This window comes from Mytilus trossulus, chromosome 1 (genome assembly GCF_036588685.1).
Source record: "Mytilus trossulus isolate FHL-02 chromosome 1, PNRI_Mtr1.1.1.hap1, whole genome shotgun sequence".
NCBI lineage: Eukaryota > Metazoa > Mollusca > Bivalvia > Mytilida > Mytilidae > Mytilus > Mytilus trossulus.
This window is the reverse complement of record NC_086373.1, coordinates 72,061,036-72,085,238: the sequence shown is the minus strand read 5'-3', so window position 1 is coordinate 72,085,238 and position 24,203 is coordinate 72,061,036. Positions and strand designations below refer to the sequence as shown.

The 24,203-nt window shown below is 31.0% G+C and overlaps 1 long non-coding RNA gene across 1 annotated transcript in view; it reads left to right on the top strand.

Annotated features, from left to right (window-relative positions):
- Nucleotides 1-8,035: 8,035 nt before the first annotated feature.
- LOC134684167 (uncharacterized) overlaps nt 8,036-24,203 on the top strand; it is a 75,739-nt gene continuing 59,571 nt past the window's right edge. The window contains exons 1-2 of the long non-coding RNA XR_010101190.1: nt 8,036-8,126; nt 20,993-21,064. This is a non-coding gene — a long non-coding RNA (uncharacterized LOC134684167). The remainder of the gene's footprint in view (nt 8,127-20,992; nt 21,065-24,203) is intronic.

Here is a 24,203-nt window from a genome sequence, read left to right as displayed (position 1 = left end):
AAGTTGTCGCAAACGCATTCGAACACATGAATCTGCATTCGCGGATATTGATTATTTTTGTAAACAAGAGATAAACCTCAAACAAATTTAGTATAAACTGTTTTCTATTGTTCATTTATAACTTACTTCATTAATATACAATTATTTACGATTAGTAATTATTAATTTCACTAGAATTTCAAAACTTAAAGAATACTCTTAAAAAATAAGACGCAAAAATTTCGGCGACTTTTCAGACATGAATATTCGACTGACTGTTAGAAAAACAGCATTACATTAAGATCAAGATATTTAACTGGACATTTATGTTATCTTATATAACGGCACACTGTAATATGGTTTAATTTTGATAAACATATTAACCCAAAAATGTAGCCACGTAAAACAGTACTATTCATAAGAAATAACGAATAAAATTACGTTTTTCTATTGTTTGGAGAGTTTTAATAAAGACAAACCTAGTGACAATTGTGCAATAAAACACAAATAAGCATTTCTATACAAAGATATTTATAATAAACATAACATTGTTACGTCGTTTTTCAGACAATTACTCGTACACGCATTCGAACACAGATGCCTACATTTGAGCTGACTAATTATTTTTGTAAACAAAGACTTTATGAACTTTAACAAATTTAGTGATCACTGTGTTATATTTCTTTAATATTCAATTATTGACTATTTGCTACTATTAATTTTACTAGAATTTGAAAACTACTGGACGAAAAAACGTCTGTCCATACCAGTAACAGTCGTTCTAAGACTGATAATGTTTGTTAAAGTTGTAACAGTTGTTAAATTTCACTGCTGCAGTTATTTTGTAACTGTCCCAACTTGAAAAATGTTTGTCTACAACATAAATCGACTGTAACAACGCAAGAAATAACTGTCACGGTCATTAAAGGACTGATACAACTATTTCAAAGTTGTAACAGTTGATTTACAACTGTCCCAACTCGAAAAACGTTGCAACAGTCATAAATAAACTGACTAAACGCCTAAAGGGTTGTCACAGTCGTAATAAAACTGATGAAACCATTAGAAAGTTGTAACAGTCATTTAATTACTGTCCCAACACGGAAAACGTTGAATCAGTCATGAATAAACTTTTTAAACGCAGAAAAAGTTGTAACAGTTAAAATATGATAGCTACAACCATTGTATAGGCATAGCTAATTTATAAGCGTAGCAACTTCCAAACATTACTCTTCATGTACACTCACAAGTCGCGGATAGAAAATGTTTAACAGTCAGGGATAAAGGTTCAATTATTTGTAAAACAATTTTACTGTGTGAAATATGAGGTTGTGACAAAGAGAAACAACTAACACTCCCATTTATTACATTAATTTTAGATAGATATTGATTTAAAAAAAAAGTATTTTGAAATACTTGCCGCTGAACACATTTTTGTATTCGTCGGTTATTAAGTGAATGTGATGAATTTATATATATTTTTAACATTTCCTCGCCCTTATCTCTTCGAACAAATAAAATCGAAACCAGAACAACATACCTGCAATTTCACTAAATGAAAGATAACTACTATGATTATAAAAGAAAAATCGAAAAACGTTCCCCAATATATTTGTAACCAAATGTATCTTTATAACTGAATTAAACGTTTACAGTTTTTAATATTATCTAAATAACAATTTAATTATTTTTCATTAAATTAGTTAGGTGTAAAATCATTCATGCATACACGGTTGTTTTCAATACCCGTATTTTACGAATCACATTACTTCATAATAACGCTCAATATACATGATATACTCTAAACTTAGCGGGGAACTCCTAATACACACACTTGTCAAACTTATCCCCATATAAAACTGCTTTTTATTTGCTTGAGGGCTTATTTCACACACTTATTCTGAGCTTTTATTTGGGGCTACATTTTTGTCTTGTAAAATTAAAAATATTGCCGTATTAACCATTTTTATTTCTATACATGTAAATAAAAATTATCAGATATTTAACACATCTTTTGCAGCTATGGAAAACAAATCTTAAATCTATCTGAATTTAATTTATTTTATTTTATCGTATTGTATTTTTGAATAGTTCAATATTAACTCGACTTTGTATTGTATTTTATACGGAATGGTCTATTTAAAGTTCAATTGTAATTGATACACATGATACATGTAAATAGCACGTCAGCATTCATGATTGAGGTAAAAAAATATTATCACTCGCGAGATAAATTCATATTTTCAGCGGATTTTTCGAAAACAATTTACCATACATATGTAAATACTAGTAGATGGACGTACTGTACAAAACCCGACAAAATAACTAGTGCCAGTGAAAGTTCAAATGTTCAAAACAAGAAAACTCGCATTGTTTCAGACAGGGAAATCAGATCTTCTTTTGTTTTTTCACATCACGGTTTAGAACTTGATGTATTCTATAGACTCCGGTCTTATCAAATTCTAAACACTGACAACTTTCTCTTACAATGTATGTGGTCTCAGTTGATCAGATGTACTAACGTTTATCCAAAATATTTTCCCATTTCAAATTATTTAATCCTATAATTGCTTGTACAATAATGACTTATTATTCAATCAGTAACGAAAACTAACAATGTTACTAGATGCACAGACAATATTTTGGGTCCCTTTATAGTTTTTTGTTTGGTGTAAGCCGATGCTCCATGTTGAAGGCCAAGGGGCGGATCCAGCAATTTTAAAAAGGGGGTTTTTCTAACCCAGGACAAAGGGGGGGGGGGGTCCAATTGCATGTACCCATTCAAATGCCTTGATCGTCCAAAAACAAAAATTGTAAGGGTTCCGCGTCAATGAAAATATTCCACTTGATACTATCTTTTGATTGTGAGAAGCTTCTGTCCAAGTTTAGTAAAAATCTAGGATAGTTTATGAATCTAATAAATGTTTAAAAAGTTTAACTGCAGACTGTGTGTAATTTGAACTGGAAGAAAAATTAAGTCCATTTATAAGTAAAATACAGATACACAGGCATGACAGGTACAAAATATTAACAAAATTTCTTCTAAATACTAGCTTATGATCATAAACAAGCTTGTGTCTTAGTTTGGTACAAATTAAAAGTCGCATAAGAAAGTAATTTTTTTTTTTTAAATTTAACCACAGATCGATGTGTTGTTTCCCGGCAGAAAATCTAAGTCCTGGCATTTATAAGTAAAATACGGAAAAAATGGATTTATTTTTTTACAAAATTTACTTCAGTATATAAGCTTTTGATCATAAACAAGCTTCTGTCCAAGTTTGGTACAAACCCAGGAGTTTAAGAAAGTTATTAAAATTTAAAAAACCACAGAGTGTATGTAATGTTTCCACCATGAAAAACTAAGTCCATTTTTAAGTAAAATACGGAAAAAATGGAATTTTATTTTTACAAAATTTACTTCTGGATACTATCCTACATGTCCTATGATCACGAACAATCTTCTGTCCACGTTTGGAAGTAATTCAGTATAGTTTAAGAAAGTTATTAAAATTTCAAAAACTTTAACCACACAGTGAATATTTGTGGACGCCGCCGATACCTACGACGACGGAAAGTAGGATCGTTTAGTCTCGCTTTTTCGACACCCCGACCCCCCCCCCCCAATTCTGGATCCGCGCTTGAGGCCATACATTGACCTATAATGGTTTAGTGTGTTATACATGTACGACTTTGTAATGCTTATTGTGTTTATAGAAAACAATGGGAAAATGTTGCTTGACATCTTGGGAAACATATTTAGAAGGCATTTATTCAAATGCAGATAGAATGGATTTGTGTAGAAAAAACATGAATAAGGGCAGATGATCAACTATTATAGTACAAGTCTTTGATTAACCACAATATATTTGTCATCACTGACGTATCAATGTTGCTTTTATATACATGGTATAAAAATCAAACTTGGGTTTCTCATCTAAACTTGTTTACATCGTGTTACATCATCCAATATGGCTAGACCTGTTATAGGTTTTTCATTATCACACTTATGCGGAACTGAATTTGCTCATTGTTAAAGGATACATACAGTTACTAACAATTACATCACTTTGTTTACGGTTGATGGTTGTCTTATTGAAATTCATACCACATCTCCTTATTCTGGTTATCATACAGTATACATGTTATACCACTGTCCCAGGTTAGGAGCCGGGGAGGGTTGGAATCCTGCTTACATGTTTAACCCCGTCACGTTATTTGTGAATGTGCCTGTCCCAAGTCAGGAGCCTGTAATTCAGTGGTTGTCGACTCGTTTGTTTATGTGTTATATATTTGTTTTTCGTTCATTTTTTTACATAAATAAGGCCGTTAGTTTTTTCGTTTGAATTGTTTTACATTGTCTTATCGGGGCCTTTTATTGCCGACCATTCGGTATGGGCTTTGCTCATTGTTGAAGGCAGTACAGTTACCTATAAATGTTAATGTTTGTCATTTTGGTCTTTTGTGGATAGTTGTCTCATTGGCAATCATACCACATCTTCTTTTTAATATGTTATTCAAGACTACAATACCTAGTATTATCAAATGAATTATAAATGAATTATAAGATTTGTTTATAGTTGTCAGACTTTTGTTATCAAAAAGCAGCTACATCATGTACATGTGTATAATCAATATGGTAGACATGATCACTGGTGTCAGATGTAAACAAGAGACTGTGCAAATGCTGAAATGTCATGTCTGCTTTACCTACATGTATGAAGGTTTTACTACAAGTATCACACAAACTTTCAATTTTCATAAGCTTTGAAAATGAAGTTGCAGTCAAATTAACCATGCCAGACAGATGATGTACACCCTACAAACTGACATTCCATACCCAAAATTTAGTGATTTATACTGTCTGTGAAATAGACTTAACATTCTTAACATCCAAACCATGAAAACTAACTTATGAATATCCAATGATATGCCAAAAATAGTGATCCTATATATATATATATATATATATATGTCATGCATGTACATGTAGACTAGTTTATACTGTAGCATCTAAGAAACATTTGGAAATACATGTAGATCAAACCACAAAAACTAAAGATTAGATATAGGAAGATGTGGTGTGAGTGCAAATGAGACAACTCTCCATCCAAATAACAATTTAAAAATTAAACCATTATAGATTAAAGTACGGCCTTCAACACGGAGCCTTGGCTCACACCGAACAACAAGCTATAAAGGGCCCCAAAATTACTAGTGTAAAACCATTCAAACGGGAAAAACCAACGGTCTAATCTATATAAACAAAACGAGAAACGAGAAACGAGAAACATGTATATATTACATAAACAAACGACAACTACTGTACATCAGATTCCTGACTTAGGACAGGTGCAAACATTTGCAGCGGGATTAAACGTTTTAATGGGCCCAAACCTTCTCCCTTTTTCTGAAACAATAGCATAACATCACAACATATAAAAACATACGATAAAATATCAATTGGCAGACTTAACTCAATCAAAAAACGTATGATTGTTCATTTGAACCATGATATTTTCATTGAGGTCAAAGTCTGATGTGTCTTGCATTTAGACATATATTCACACTCATTTCATACACCAAATAAAGTTGACCTACTTTTCCTTCTGCTTGTAGTATTTAACATGTGTGAGAAACAAATTTGACAAATTACATGCAACTGAAGTAACCTTAATCACTGATCCATGAAATGAAGTCAGGATCAGGCCAACCCTGCCTGACAGACAATGATACATGTACACCTTTCAAGATACATGTACCATGAAAAACCTCAATTAATATACATTTAAGACTTAAAGTGTATTTCACTGTGACTGTTCAAGCAGTAATATTTTTTTTTCAAACATTTACATGTACATGTACATATGTACATGAAGTGTACCGTGAACTCTAGGTAAAGTGCAATGGACAAATCACTAACAGAAACTTCATAACATAAGGACGTATCCAGGCCTTTCAGCTTCTTAAATGTATCTTGTGAAGCTTAAATACAAAACGGTACGCTGTAGCCACTGCCAGATTGTATAAAAATGATAAATACATATTTCTTGCATGCATGTACTTCAACTTTTGTTGCAGGAGGGATAATAAAATTATACTTTAAAGTACATGCATGGTTTGTTTGCTTCAAATCCTGGCCACTAATCATGCTAAATAAGATTTTTATTTAATTCTAATTCAGACTTAAATAATTCAAGTACAGCAAACAGTCATGTGACACAAAACAATTGACACGGACTGCACAAGACCCTCATAGTTGGTTAAGATCTTTTTACACACCCTGGACATGCTGGCGGTAGTTAACAATTGCAATGCCAACATAAACTTCAGATGTGATATACATGTACATGTACTGTTTTGTAAATTTCACTGAAACTATATTAAAATGACTGATTATCCACTAATTAAAAGTATTCATGAATTCAGATATGATGCACTATTATTAGAGGTCGGTCATTTAAAGACGTATCAACCGTATCATATACGTTGACGTATCCGCATCTGCAGATATACCAAAAAACAGTATATGATCCCGAGCTTTAATTTTCTGTACTTTCAATAATACAAATGGGCGACTGATTAATTTCTAATGCAATAAGGAAATTTCGATTTTTTGTGGAATATGTTACATGGATAGTTGGAATAGTTTACAGGCACGATATGAGTGACTACGGTAAAATCGTTTGTTTGTGTATGAACTTGGGCTCACGTAGCATTGACAAAATTGAAATTGTTAATTGTTGAGTGATACTCAGTACTTTCTATTACCTTTAATGATAAAATCGCAAATGAACAATATTCAAAGTTCGTTACATGTATATAAGTAGTACATTTGATTTTTTTTGTATTTATTCATAATTTATAAGAACTTGAAATATTTGTTTACTATATTATTAGAGGATTGTATACGATATTCGTGTACCTGCTCTACATTTGCTCATTTTTAAGGGCATGTAAAAGTAGTTGATAGAACCCCTTATTCTTTTTTACAAAACACCACCATCACAAATATTGAAAGTGTATGTTTGATTGTTTCGAAGAGATTGGAATTAGTTTTTTCCTAAATAAAGTACGGTTTTATTAATAAGCTCGGGATCACATAATACTTTTTATATATTTGCAGATGCGGATACGTCAACGTATCTGATACGGTTGATACGTTTGTAAATGACCGACCTCTAGAAGTAGTATTCACTAAAACTATGCATTTTTATTATTCCAAATTGCTATTTCAAATGAATAATTATCCTGGGTATTCATGGAATTCAGAAACAATGAACATGTATGATTGCACTACATGTATTTTATTAATATTCACTGCAACTACGAAATTTTGTTATTCCAAATCTACAATTGATCATGATAATCCAAGGTAATTAGTCCTCCAGTAATGTGGTCCTCCTTTAATAAAATTTGTAAGTTTCCTATTTGTACAAGGCACAATTTTCTTCTTGTCCAATTTAATCAGAACATCACATCATCATCATGGAATAATGCTGCACGCCATGTTCATAATTTCCAAAAACAATAGATAACTAGCATTAAATAATGAATTAATCCATTGTTTCACAATTTGCAGCTATACGAGTGACTCAGTGACATCTACATGTATATTGCCTATGCATCAAAGTGCACGTTTCCTATGCATCAAAGTGCACATGTACTAGCAGGCGTCATATTCTAAGTGGGAATCATGGTCAAACCAATACATATTCAGTATGATTCTACAAAATAAAATATACATTTAGACTCTAGTACAGTAAATGTTGAACTATTATAAATATATATAATACTACATGTACATGCATATACATTGTGTGCAATAATAAGAAAGTAAATTACAATAACTGTATTTACCTAGATAAAACTAGCACTTCTCATTTCATTGACTGAATTTTTTTAGCACTAATACAATTCTATTTTCAAGTCACTATTAACAAGAAGAATAAATCTGTTAACATGGTTAAGGGGGTTTAAATTCTATATAGTGTTGCCTTTTTTCCTGCATGAATGATTTTTTAAGTGTGATTGTGTACTTTCATTGAAGGGTTACTATCTTTTTTAGGCTCACACCATACTTTAATTCATCAATTCTTTAAAGTCAGACATCATGGACATAGTTATTCCTCTCTAAAACAACACAACAGGTTATTTCTTTTGTTCAATTTTAATTATGTTTATAATTTAATATGAATTATATTGATACTACAAACATGACAAAGAAAAGTTTAAGGAATGAAAAAATAAATAAATAAAGAAATGCACTGTTACTATATACATGTACGAGATGATATTGACTTTACCTTTGTCCAGTGCATATAATGAATAAACCTTTGTGAAGTAAATATATTGTTCCAAGACTTAACCATCCCTTGCAGAAATAAATCCTGACATTTTTTTTAATCAGGATATCTCAAGATTATCCTGGGATATCCTGAAAATATCCTGTAAAGCATTTAGCCCTTTTTCTAGGGAAAAAAATAATGGGAGAATTTCAGGAAATGTCAGGACTTTCAAATCAAGCAGCTTTAAACTAGGGGAATTCTCAGGATATCTCAAGACTTTAAAAAATAAATATAATATAGACCAGGATATGTCAGGACTTTTCCTTCAACATTCATCCAACTTTCAGATACTTTACAAATTCTTTCTGAATGCAAAAAAAAATTAAAGTCCTGGATGATTCCTGGCATTGAGACTTAAGAAATAATATAATCTATATCACAAATTCAACTAAATAAGAAAGAAAATCTTTGGGATTTACATTATCTGTTGTTTGTTAAAAAAAGTATATATATTCTGACACATGAAAATAGTGTTTTAGCCAGGATTTGTGTAGGGTTAGACAATAGTCATTAGTGGGAAGAAACTAAAACTATTTTGTCAAACATTTTTGAAATACACAAGTTATTAATGGCATAGTGCAAAGATTATTGGTGTTAATTAAAGATATTAAACATATTTTGACAGTTAACTTATTTACACAGTTACTGCTTTTTTTCCTGTTCATGGAAGCATAACGAGGACAGTATTCCAAAATAGATTTTTGCAATAAAAACAGCAGGGTGTCCAAGAAACTCCAGAGCTTGTCTATCATAACATCCAATTTACTTCAGAGTAATCATTGGTCTATTAGCCTAAGCAGGTTAAGATGACACATCAATAATAAATCACATTCCGAACTATTTTGGAAGTGTTGAAAAACACATAATTTAGTCATTGCCGTATATATGCAAAGTGTTTGGTTTTATTTACAATACCGGTGGTACATTTTATTGTTTTAAAACTGGTAACACTGCGTGTGGGACTGTCACTGCCGTTACTGGTTTGCTGCAAGAAGGTTTTTTTTACTCTTCCTTTCCCTAAAGATGTAAATTCTAATTTTCTCCAAGTTCACATATGTGCCTTTCTATCAATTGTCGTCCGGCATATAAATAACTTAGAAAAATATCAGATCAATGATAGATAGGCCCAACGACAGACGTTTCTCAACGTATGTACAATGTAAACAAACCTTGACCTCGTGGTTTTAATCGTACTGAACAGTTCGACCCTAAAAATACCTTCCAAGTGAGTCCACTTGTTTATTAACATGCATCATGTGCCGTTTAAACTAAAGATTATATTTTTATTATACTTAATAAAACTGCATATTAATAAATATTTGTTTGCGACACCCTTGATTTATTTTCATACTTCCGTTACGGCACAGATCAACTTCTGGCCGATATTATCTGGGGCGAGATTGTCACAGTCTCAACGTCAGCGTAAGTGCACTCTTGGGTAATACGTCACCAAAATATAGATTACGCTGATGGAAACACGGAAAAGACATTTCCAGGCAGAAAGATTTCAGATAAGTGCATTACAAATTTAATTTAACATGACAGACATATGTATATTATAAAATATAATTTGTTGAGGAACTATGATTTTTGTTATGGTTTCTTTGCAACATCAGAAAGTCTGAAAGCATATTTGAAAATTTATTTTTAATTATATAAACAAAATGAATAATTGTTTCCACATATGATTATTGGTAGTTACCTAAAATTTATAGTTTTTGAATTGTTTGAATTGTTCTTTTGTGAAAATAATAAGTAGCCAGTTTTTTTAATCTTCAGGTTATAGAAAGGGGGAGAGTTTTGAAATGAATTTGATTCCTCAAGAGCTTCCGATGTAGTTTTTAAACAGGCAACAACATTTCAATTGAAATTTATTGCTTTAAAACATCTAGAACAATTGATTCTTTGTGGATTTTCTTTATACTTTTAGGGGATTGAATGATTAAATATCAAAATGGAGCTCAGCTGCCAGTTTTGATAGTAAAACAGATTCCGTGGAGATTTCAGTTACATTTATTCAGCGATTCTACTTGGAAGAACAGAGACAACAAAATATTACAGAAAGAAGCAGAAACTTTACATGTATCCTTTTATATTATTATATCTGACGCATAGTTAGGCCATTGAAAAATAATTGATGGTTTCCCCTAACCCGACCGGGTCATATTTTAACCGCCGGGTCATTAAATTTTATTGCAAAAAAAAAAAAAAAAAATATAATAAAAAAAAAAAAAAAAAAAAAAAAAAGAGACAACTTTTAAAAAGTGAAAAAGTGTTGAAAATAAGCAGGTTTATAGTTCCACTACAGAAACAATACATATAGATATAAAATTATGCATGGTAACAAAAAAAAAACCTGCCTGCCGGGTCTTTTAAATTTTCCCATGTTAGGGGAAACCAACAATTAATTTTCCATGGCCTTACTTTAGTTTTAATATTGGGTGGGTACTGCGGCAGATCCAGCCATTTTAAAAAAGGGGTGGGGTTCAAACTATGTACTATAAACCCTTTCAAATGCATTGATCTTGCTAAAAAAGGGTGGGTTCCAACTCCCCCCCCCCCCCCGAATCCTCTCCTTGATCCTCCACTGGCGTACCATTTGTATGCCCCACCTACGATAGTAGAGGGGCATTATGTTTTCTGGTCTGTGGCTCCGTTGGTTCGTCCGTCTGTGCGTCCGTTCGTTCAGGTTAAAGTTTTTGATCAAGGTAGTTTTTGATGAAGCTGAAGTCTAATCAACTTGAAACTTAGTACACATGTTACTTATTATATGATCTTTCTAAGACTTTTGACTTCAATTTCACCGTCCACTGAACATAGAAACTGAAAGTGGAAGTTTCAGGTTAAAGTTTTGGGTCAAGGTAGTTTTTGATGAAATTGAATTCCAATCAACTTGAAACTTAGTACATATGTTCCCTATAGTATAATCTTTCTAATTTTAATGCCAAATTAGATTATTACCCAATTTCACGGTCCATGGAACATGCAAAAGGATAGTGCGAGTGGGGCATCCGTGTACTTTGGACACATTCTTGTTATTGGTAATTTAAGATAACAATATGGGCATTAAGCAATTCAATATGACCAACAAGTTTGCTTATTAGTACTAGAATCTAATTTAATAGTTAAATAATCATTAAATACAAGGCATTTTTTTTAATCTGAACTTCAACAGCCTTTGAGATAAGCTATTTAACATGGCCAATACAAATACTCATTTGTACTTATTTTTCATACAACTACAATTCTTGCTTTAAATAAATAAATTGATATTTACTACATGTAACGTAATTCAAACAGTCAATTGGGGTTGATATCTTGCATTAAATAGGATAGTGACCGCCATTGACAGTAAAACCTCGTTCGACTCACTAAACAAGCCCCTGTGTACCAAAGCAAACATCTATCTTATCAGTGGCATAATCAGGGGAGGGTTCTAATTTTTTTTTGATAATCAATGCATTTGGATAGGGACATATAGCTGGATTCCCCTTTATCATGGGTTTTAAACCCCTTTTTGAAATGGCTGGATCTGTCCTTGATTAGAATAAGTAAATATGGATTTAAAATAATTTAAGAAAATATTTGCAATAGAAAAAAATGTGCATTAAAAATGATACCAGGGCAAACACCTACCTTATCAGTTGTGTATTCAGGGGAGGGTTCTGGGTTTTTTTTGTGGACAATCTATACATTTGAATAGGGACATGTAGTTGAACCCCCTTTTATTATCCAGGGTTGGGAACACCCCTTTTTGAAATGGCTGGATCTGCCCTTGTTTAAAATAAGGAATATGGATTCAAACTAATTTAAGAAAATATTTGCAATAGAAGAAAAATGTGCATTAAAAAAGGATTTTACTCAAATTTTGTAATTTCTTATAAATAGAATTCATGCAAGACATTTATTGGTCCTGAAGTAAGGACATTCTAAGGATATTCACAGGATATTCTCAGGATATACCAGGACCAACTAAATGCAAGCAAATCTAATCCTGACAAACTGAGGACATTGTCAGGATATTCACAGGATATACCAGGATTATCCCAGGGCTTACTCAATGCAAGCAAATCTGTAAATCCTGACATCAGGATAATTTCCTCAGACCAGGACCTGAGGAATCCTGAGCACAGGATTATCACAGGATTTTCTACTAGGATATTTATGGTCTGGACTGTCTCTGGATATCCCTGGAATATCCTTGTTCCAATACCGTCCCATGTTTAACCCTATCTCAGGATCAGGATATCTCAAGATTGCCCTGTGATTTTTCTCAAGATTATCCTGAGATATCCTGGGGATATCTTGTGATATCCTGCACCATTTTCGCAAGGGATCCCAGTTATAAATGTTTTAAATCCTCGAGTTTAATAATTTTAACATCTTTTGTGTTACCCTGAATACTTTTTACTTATTAATTTCTTATTGCAGCTTGCATTAAATAATGCTTTGCAGTTCATACAACACTTTTTGTTTATTCAATTTAGTAATTTACCCAATTTTATTTTAATAAATAAATATTCAAATTACTTTTAAAATTTGAATTTTTATATCCAAAATAATAGTATATCCTGCTGTTTCATATTTCTCTTAAATTATAATTTGGTTTGAAAAAGTTATCAAAATTTTGAAGAGGACAATTTTAATCATGATAATTTGTGAACATTATTATACCAATGTCATTATTAAATATCACCCCAGGGCAATAAACTATAGCATGTATAGTGTCTTTATTTGTATATTAGCTACATCATGTATATAAGAATTTCTTATTAATACCTATCAGATATCCAGTGTTAACATCCTGATTATTACCTATTTTAATGTCACATTTGCATGGTCATATTCAGTGTAAATACAAATATTTTAATTGTTTATTTGTTTTAAAATATTTTGAGCTTCATAAAATACTTTAAAAAGTTTATACCATGTTACCATAAAACAAATGCATACAGACATGACAGATTTTTTTGTTATGTTTTCCTGACATATTGAATTTTAACATAAAGTGATTATCATGATTAAGTAGAGAATGCAAAAAATCAGCAATCGTACGTGAATGCACATGATCAAAGGAGATGTGGGATATATCAATGATGCATCAACCCAACAGTTACATGTAGGCAACAATAAAGTAACCAACACATATTAAATTGAATGTGTGTCAAAAAATATGACTGGTGATTAGAAGGTCCTTAATAATTGCGGAATAAATAAAAAGACCATTGAATGTTACTAAGTTAGATAACATGTATGGCACAAATAAATTTTGAAAATTTTTTTTGCTAACAGGGCACAATTTATATAAAAATTTCACATGAAAATATATAGTTTAGGTTCAAAGTATTAACAAATTATAGTGATTTAATATAAATTCTATGTTAAATCTAAAAAGAATAAAATTATGATGCTAGCTTTGCTCTTTTAATATTTGTTTTTTTAAACAATGTAGTACATGATAAAACAATTACTAATTGAATTAGCACAATTTGTTTAATCAAAAGTGTTTAAATGGCAACTGTTTATGATTCTGTGCTTTGTTCCAGGAACATTTGTTTAATAATATTGTTTTATTTTAATCATTGTTAAACCATTTCTAAAATATCTATTCACTTTCAATGCCTGAGACTGCCCTGCTATTATCAAAAATATATATTTTAATGTTTTGTTGTCCATGATTTGAGAATTAATTAAAATCTAAATGAAAGTTGACACTTGCTAAATAAGTCATTATCTAATCGTAAAGTAAATAATTTTCATAACATTTTATGATCAAATCATATGTTTTTGTACTATGCATGTTTTTTTTAATGGAAATTGTGACATCACAATGCATTCTTAATCGAACAAAAACTATCAGCTGATAAAGCAAAACCAGGGAAATACTAGTAATCCAGCATAAGCATGATAAGAAACACATTTATATGGATAGGTACATGTAAAGATCGCTTGGTTGTTGGTTATAAAACGTCCAGTGACAAGTATTTCATGCAAATTTAGGACCTGAGTTAGCAATACATTAACATACAATATGTACACTTCATGATTTATAGGTCAGTGTTACATCCAGAACTTTTCACAAGGGACAGGGTCGCTGACTGCCCTTAGGGGCACAGATCCAGTCATGCTTGAGTGATTCCCTATATAATCGACCAAATTTTTCCCACAAAAAGGGGAAGATATAGAGTAACCTTTTCTGTATTCCACTCAGGGTGATGTATGCAAAATAATTAAGGGAATAAATGACATACACATGATAATAGGGGGAGGGGAACGGTGTCCTTTATGTCCGACTTTCAATGATTTATTTGATGCACAACTTTAACATTCATGACATTGAAGCTCAAAGCCTATATTTTCCGTGGAATATGCAACTTTGCAGGAGTGTGGTATTCATGGGATGTATTTATTCTCGTGTGTAAATAGAGGTGGTGGTTAATGTGTATAAACAATCAATATTAGTGCATTAACTGACAATATATATATTCACACTGAAAAGTGGGTCGTCTGATATAGGCGGAACAGTACAGACTAAACTAAAGTAAAGTAAAGTAAGGTAATATCTATAGATATAGCCTATCGGAGTATCTAAATATAGATTCCGTTGTATCAGTGGCGGAACCAATCATTTTAAAAAGGGGGGTCCAACTATATGTCCCCATTCAAATGCATTGAGCGGCCAAAAAAAGGTCAAATGTATTGAGCGGCCAAAAAAAGGAAGGGTTCGGACCCCCCCCCCCTTTTGGATCTGACAATGAGAACAAATTGTAAGATCTGTAAGCCGATACATGTGCACATTTTCACTTCAAAATTATGAATCCATGATTAATCGATAGACATGCTTTAAAATATTGATAATTTCTACTCACCGATTGTAATTTCCAGCTCAGATTATTGAACATGTGGTCTAACATCTGTAGCTACCTGTGTAAAAATAGTTTGCCGACCTGAAGTCCGGGGTTTTTTGCCGACAAAAAATTAAAGAGGGTAAATCGTTTACGGTGAAGAATTGTTTTCCGTTTTTAATGAAACTTGACAGATTTAACTAATTATTTTTTTAAATCATCGGAAATGTCCTTTTTGTTGTAATTCGAATTAAAACTGTTTGATTATGCTGTACAATATAGGCAACTTAGCCATAATCTTAAAATTTATTTTAGGTACACCCTTGTACATTTTTCTATTGCGCAGAATTTATCAAAACTTTGTCAAGTATAAATTTGAATGAATTCATTGTCATCTTCTCATTCACTGTTCTCATTCTTCTGCAATAATATTAAAATTCTATTTAAAACGATAGCTTCTGGTTTTCAAAACCAGTTATGAACGAAAATGTTATAAAACAGATATTATAAAATAAAAATTAAGGATACCAGAAGGATTATTTAAAGTCAAACGCACATTAACCCTTTCGGCGCCAAAACGACATTTTTGTCGTTTACCGCTAGCACGCCAAAACGACATTTTTGTCGTTTTTCAGTAGAACATACATACCATTAAAAACGTATATAAAAAACTTCATTTGACTGCCGAAACCATATTAGGTTTAAAGAAAAATAATTGACTTTGTTCTGTTATTCAAAAATAAACATAAAAGTCTCAAATTATTTATTGAATTTTGGGGTTGAAAACTATTTTTTTCTGAGATAATGTGCAAACTTTTACACAATCTATACTCCAATTATAAACTTTGTATGCCTTTATTTATTAAATTAACTGAATGAAATTAGCTCACATGGTTGACTGTAAAAAAAAAGTTGTTATTTTATTTTTAAATTGTAACGTTTTTCTGAATGACGTCATAAAAAATGATGCTGTGTGTGACGTTTATGCGGATTAAAGTGGCAGGTACTTGATATTACTGGAAACGTTTTGCAGTAATACCATTGAGTTTTTACCGATTTTTACAATGTGAAGTGTAACAGTTACAGATCGAAAATCATTCGACAATTTTTTTAATAGTTTGTTGTTTGTAAATTTATTCAATAAAACTGTTAGTTCAAATTTAGAAGGTTAGCTCTGCAAATATAGTCGGTAGAATTCGGGAATATCTCTTTTTAAATGCACTATTTTACCTATCAAATTTACCCATGTGGGGTTGGCTTAAACGTGGTTTGACTTCACTAGTTTTAAAAACAACAAATATTTAAGTTTTAACTTATAATGAATAACTTTGACAATGTCGGTCTTCTCATTGTAAAATAATATTCTGCTAAAACCAAATAAACTGGACCCGGATTTTTGTATTTATTATTCTAATACTTAATTATGGCATACAATCTGCATATTCCGCCTTATGTGTCCATGTGTCTCACTTTGTTGTCAATTCAATATTAGAATACATATTCATTTTTGAATTAAGATCGTGTTTTGATTTACCCATCACTTACTGAGTATTTTTGGATTTATTTTTGTCCTTTGTTACTGTGTTTTTTTTGGTGCTTGGTTCAATTTTGACAAGCAAAGCTCTTTATAAAAGTTTTTTTTCTATCTGTTCTAATATAAAACTGGTACCCGACAGTTCAAGATTAGAGGAGGGAATAAATGCCTACAAAAAATGCTGAGTTGTTCCAAAGCCAAGAAGAAGCCATTGGCAAAGTGGCTGTCGTATCACATACCTTTGTTTTCGTGTTTTTTTTTTTTTCGATCCTGCAATGCTTAAAGCTAAAACATGTCATGCTCATATCATTTGAAATGTTTCACATTGAATTATATAGTGACCAATCGTGCATACGAAAAGAGAGGTAAAAGATACCAAAGAGATAGTCAATATCACAAGTCAATGCCATCGCAAAAAAATAATACTGACCACAAGACAAGTTAAATTTACACAGAAAGAAAAGATTACTATTAAAAGACTGAACAACATCAAAAACTGGGAGAGATCATATATACATAACTATTGTATAAGGCAGTACGACGACCCGTAGCCTTGTAACCATAAGTACAGCTATCATGACTTATTATAACGAACTCTTTCAAATATATTACTGGTGCCAAAAGAAATATATTAGCAGCCAATTTATACTTTTGCTTTTAGTGTTTGAAATATCGTATAATGCATATGTCCGACTATCTTCTTCTCAGACTGTAAGTTGACCTCGACATATATCTTTGTAAATTTGTTTGTGTACTGGAGTTAAAGTCTCATTTTCACTGAGTCTGGCATGCATGGATCTCTTTTTAAAATTGAGAGAAGGGCTTTTAGTGTAAGTCGACCAGTTTGTGATTATAATGTGTGCATTTATTAAAATCAAATTCATTACTTGAAGAATTAATCACAGTAAAAAGGAAAGTACATCGTCCGTAATTATGATTGGAGTAAACTATTGGTATCAACATTTACCTCTTTTATTTCATTAAACTTCAAACTAACTGTGTACATGTACTAGTAATTAGACACTATACATCATGATATAGGAATCAATGAAGGAAAACAGTTCAAGTATTTAGGGCTATATCTATTTTAACGAAATCCCTAAATAAACTCTTGTCAAAAGAATGTGTCTATACGATGAGATAGTTTCTCCTCATTTCTGCCGATATGACACCAGAGAAAAAGGGTTTCATATCAGATTTTCGATGTCAACGATCGTAACAAGAAACAAAATTATTTTAGCGACAGGCCCCATTTACTGACATAACTGAGGTTAAGTCAGACATGTAATTAGCACAGCAAAGTATTTCTTAAACCTGTACCTTAATTGTACACTTTTTTTAAAACAGTATCTGGAAAAAAATCGGCTTTCTCTATATAAAAATGTCAAGACAGTTTGAACCACAGATATTAATACATTAAATTTAGACACCAAGTGCTGCATAAATAAATATTTAGTGAAATTATGAAAATTCGCATGCCGTTGACATGTAAAACATTAATTGATTTGAATTATAGAATACCAAAAAAATAAATAATTTTAGGCTATATAAAAAAAGTAGCAAAATGAATGCTAAATATTCACAACTACATGTACTGGTCTAGTCAGAAAAGTGACATTCTTCAAAACCACACCGGCAAATCAAAATGAAATATAAGTCACCCAATTGTAATGTTAAAGCAAACTTATTTTTCAGAAAAAAGATAGGTTATTGTTGTGTATTAATGAAATATTTGCCGCAAAGCAATTTATTACTCAATAAGTTGAGACTCAAGTTATATGATGGTTGAATTATTACAATGCTATATACTGGTATCCGTAATTTTGTAGAGATATGCAAAGATCTGCAAAGTGTGCAGTCGAACTTTTCATCGATGGTGCTTAAGAAAAAACAGACCTGCGCCAAGTATGAAGAAACTGAGAACACTGCTCGTTTTTTTTTAATCATTTGATGATATCAAATCTTACATTTGGTGATGCTTTATAGAGGGGAGTAAAGAGAGGGGGTAACTACACGAAAGAAGGCGAAATAAAATTGCCATTTAACGATGAACGAACAATTGAAACTATCTTGCACGTTGATCTTTTTACCGATTTCACAAATTACGATGAATAACGACAACCTTTTTCACGGCTACACGTGGAATAAAAATATCATAACATGTTGCACGAAAATAACCGTTTAGCACCCTCTTCATATCAAAATACAGAAATTAAGATATATTTTTATCAATATATCTTCATTGTTAATAATGATATCCATCTAGCTATAAAAATCTTCATTTATTTCCATATTATCGGGTGTTTCAAATAGTATTTTAGAAAAGAATAAATAAAAAAAAATAAACTTCGAATTCTAGCCTGAAAATTAAACAAAAATCACTGGAAATACGCATTCGCTACGTGAACTCAAGTTAATTCAAAGGTGGCCGGAGATATGGGACATTTCTCCGCATATATGAGATGTCCAATTAATCGATTAAGGAGGATAGCGTGCATGTGCTTGTAGGTAATGTGTTGACGTTACGTTACGTATCATTTAAGTAACGTCATTGAAATATGTATGGCAACGTAACCATGAAAAAAAACAACGGCAACAAATGGAAAACGACAAACAACGATCGCAAAATAAACGAATAAACAGCAAAACAAGTTTACAATCGCACAATAGACGATAATAGTATAAGTAATGGACTATTTCACAACAAAATCAAATCTTGAGAGCCGGGTGAGACGTGATTTGTTTTACACTGATGGCCGACTACCGTTACGCTTAAATATTTGTATTAAAACATTTACCGACTGTATCAACCTAAGAAGTGTTTGTTTTAAACATTTAACGACTGTGTCAACCTTTTATAAGTTGTTATAAACATTTAATGACTGTGCCAACCTTAAGAAAGTTGTAACAAATATTTAACGACTGTCCCAACTCTAAAAACGTTGTGACAAACATTTTTTGACTGCATCAACGTCTGAAAAGTTGACACAAACAAATTTTAACTGTCCCAACTATTAAAAGGTTGGGACGGTCATTATGCAACTGCCGCAACTATTAGAAAGACTGTAATAAATAGATTTTGACTGTGACAACACCGTAAACCACTGCAACAGTTCTGAAATGACTGATGGTAGCATTTTTTGACACTCACAACCCGTAGAAAAGTTGGGACAGACATAAATAAACTGTTACAACGAAATATGACAGATTTGACAGTCATTACTGGCCTTTTACAGACTAAGACAGTCGTACAACGACTGTTACTGGTATGGACAGTTGTTTTTTCGTCCAGTAGTGATACATTTTGGTGTGATATTTCATGATGCATATTGCATAGAAATCCATTGGTGACTTTGTGAAATAAAGTGTCTGAGGCATGTTGAATAGTGATTTATTAGTGACATTGTGGATAATCAGGCCTAATACCCTATCAATCATTATTTAACGGCAGAGTGTTATGTGGTTTAATTTTATAAACATATTGACCACGACAAAAAGCCACGTAAGACAGTATTATTTAAGAGGAAATTGCAAAAAAAAAGAACTTTAGGAGAGTTTTAAAAAAAAAGACAAAGCTAGTAACATAGTGTGCAAAATACACAAATAAGCACGTTTATAAAAGATGCTTTAAATGAACATTACATTGGTAACATAATATTTCAGACATTAAGTCAAACACGCATTCGAACTCATATATCTACATTTGAGCTTACTGATTATTTTTTGTAAAAAAAAGACTTAATCAACTTTTACAAATTTGTCAAATAATTTCATTACATTTACAGCAAACATGTTGGCGACTTTTTTTTAGACAGGAATATTCTGCTAACTGCTATAAAAAAGCAAAACATGAAGATTAAGATATTAAACTGTACATTAATGCTATTTTATTTCACGTCACCTTGTTATGTGGTTTATTTTATAGACATTTTGACCTCAAGAAGTTAAGCTACGTAAGACAGTCTTATTTATAATGAATTGCAAATAAAATGGCGTTTTCTAGTTATAGACAAGTTTTTTAAAAGACAAAGCTAGTGACATAGTGTGCAAACTAACACAAATAAGCTCTTTTATATAAGAAGATGCGTTCAAAACAAATAACAAGGGTAATTAACAATTCAGACAATCAGTCGTGAAAACATTTGAACATATACATCTGCACCAAGGGTAACTCATTATTTCCGTAAAAAAATGAACTTAATTTTTGCTATGTACACTGTTTAATTTGTACATTTATTAGTTACTGCATAAATATTCAAGTAATGACTATTTTTTATTTATATTTTCAGGAGATTATCCGATTGTGTAGAATAGTTTCTTCAAATCAGAAGCATATCTTTTGGATGAACTTTTGTAAACAGGTATATTCAAATAACTGTTATTAAACATGCAAAACACCACGATAAACCACTTAACTGGACAATTATTCTTCCTTTGATAACGGCGCACTTGTATGTAGTTTAGTTTTGTAAATAATATTTCCTAAAAATAATTAATTGCAAATAAAATGTCGTTTTTCAATTGCATGGAAAGTTTTCAACTAATCAAAGCTGGTGACAAATTATGCCAAAAAATAGATAGGCACTGCTATCAATAGATGCTTTAAATGAACATACAATTGGTAACGTAATATTTTAGGCAATTAGTCGTAAACGTATTCGAATACATGTATCTGCATTCGTGGATATTGATTATTTTGGAAAAAATATATTTAAGGAATGACTGTAATAATTTTTCTCTCTATGAAGAAATAACATAAAAAAAATTGGTGTTTAATGAATAACGCGCGTAGCGGGTTATTTAACAGTGTGTACCACATTTTTATGTTATTTGGAATAGACAGAAAAAATAGTACAGTCATTTTTTATAATTTCATTCTAAATTCCATTTTAAACCTTAGAAACACATGAAAAAACGTTGAAAACGTTACGGACACATGACTAAATTATGTCTATGGGATCATAACAAAATAACGTCAGCCAATCAGAAGACGCGTTACATCTAAAATTAAATTATTTGAACGTACACAAATTTAGCATACACGAAATTATATTGTACATTGATAAATAACTTCATTAATATACAATTACTGACGATTTGTAACCATTAATGTCACTATAATTTCAAAACTTGCGAAATACTCTCACAAGATAAAACACAACAATTTCGGCGACTTTTTCAGACGGTAACATTCAAATGACTGTTAGATAAGAAGCATTACATATAGATCAAGATATTTAACTGTACATTTATGTTATCTTATGTAATGTCACACTGTTATATGGTTTAATTTTGATGAATACATAAATCTTTAAAAGTAGTCAGGTAAAACAGTATTATTTATAAGAAATAACGAATGAAATGACGTTTTTCGATTGTTTGGAGAGTTTTAAAAAGAAAAATCTAAAGACTATTGAGCAAGAAAACACAAATAAGCATTTCTATAAAAAGATATTTATAATAAACATAACATTGGTAACGTCGTATTTCAGACAATTACTCGTACTGTTTGGTGAGAAATTATGCCAAAAATAATTAGGCACTGCTATCAATAGATGCTTTTAATGAACACACACTCGATAACGTAATATTTTAGACAATTAGTCGTAAACGCATTCGAACACATGTATCTGCATTCATGGATATTGATTTTTTTTGTAAACATATGATCTCAAACAAATGAAGTATACACTGCTTTTTATTGTACATTCATAACTTACTTCATCAATAAACAATTATTTACGATTTGTAATTATTTATTTTCACAAGAATTTGAAAAATTGAAGAATACTCCTAAAGATAAGACGCAAAAATTTCGACGACTTTTCAGACATGAATATTCGACTGACTGTTAGAAAAACAGCATACCATCAAGATCAAGATATTTAACTGGACATTTATGTTATCTTATATAACGGCACACTGTTATATGGTTTAATTTTTATAAAAATATTAAACTAAAAAAAAGTAGCCAACTAAAACAGTATTATTTATAAGAAATTACGAATAAAATGACGTTTTTCTATTGTTTGGAGAGTTTTAAAAAAGAAAAAAGCTAGTGACAATTGTGCAATAAAACACAAATAAACATTTTTATCAAAAGATATCTATAATAAACATAACATTTGTATCGTCGTATTTTAGACAATTACTCGTACACGCATTCGAACACAGATGCCTACATTTGAGCTGACTAACTATTTTTGTAAACAAAGACTTTATCAACTTTAACAAATTTAGTGATCACTGTGTAATATTTCTTTAATATACAATTATTGACTATTTGCTACTATTAATTTTACTAGAATTTGAAAACTTGTCAAATAGTCTCATAACATTAACAAAAATCATTTCGGCGACTTTTCAGACATGAATATTCGACTGACTGTTAGAAAAACAGCATTACATCAAGATCAAGATATTTAACTGTACGTTTATGTCATCATACATAACGGCCCAGTGTAATGTTAACTGTACATTTATGTTATCTTATATAATGGCACACTGTCATATGGTTTAATGTTGATTAACCTAAACCAGTAGCCACGTAAGACAGTATTATTTATAAGAAATTACGAATAAAATGACGTTTTTCTATTGTTTAGAGAGTTTTAAAAAAGAAAAACTTAGTGACAATTGTGCAATAAAACACAAATAAGCATTTCTATAAAAAGATGTTTATAATAAACATAACATTGGTAACGTTGGTTTTCAGAAAACTACTCGTACACGCATTCGAACACAGATGTCTACATTTGAGCTAACTGATTATTTTTGTACTTTATGAACTTTAACACATTTAGTGATCACTGTGTAATATTTCTTTAATATACAATCATTGACTATTTGCTACTATTAATTTTACTAGAATTTGAAAACTTGTCAAAAAATCTAATAACATTAACAGCAAATATTTCGGCGACTTTTCAGACATGAATATTCAACTGACTATTAGAAAAACAGCATTACATGAAGATCAAGATATCTAACTGTACTTTTATGTCATCAAACATAACGGCCCAGTGTAATGTGGTTTAATTTTGATAAACATATTGACCTAGACATTAAGCCACGTAAGACAGTCTTATTTATAAGAAAATACAAAAAAATAACGTTTTTCAATTGCATGGGAAAATTTCAACACATCAAAGCTGGTGACAAATTATGCCAAAAAAAATATATAGGCACTGCTATCAATAGATGCTATAAAGGAACATACAATTGGTTACGTAATATTTTAGACAAGTTGTCGCAAACGCATTCGAACACATGAATCTGCATTCGCGGATATTGATTATTTTTGTAAACACGAGATAAACCTCAAACAAATTTAGTATAAACTGTTTTCTATTGTTCATTTATAACTTACTTCATTAATATACAATTATTTACGATTAGTAATTATTAATTTCACTAGAATTTCAAAACTTAAAGAATACTCTTAAAAAATAAGACGCAAAAATTTCGGCGACTTTTCAGACATGAATATTCGACTGACTG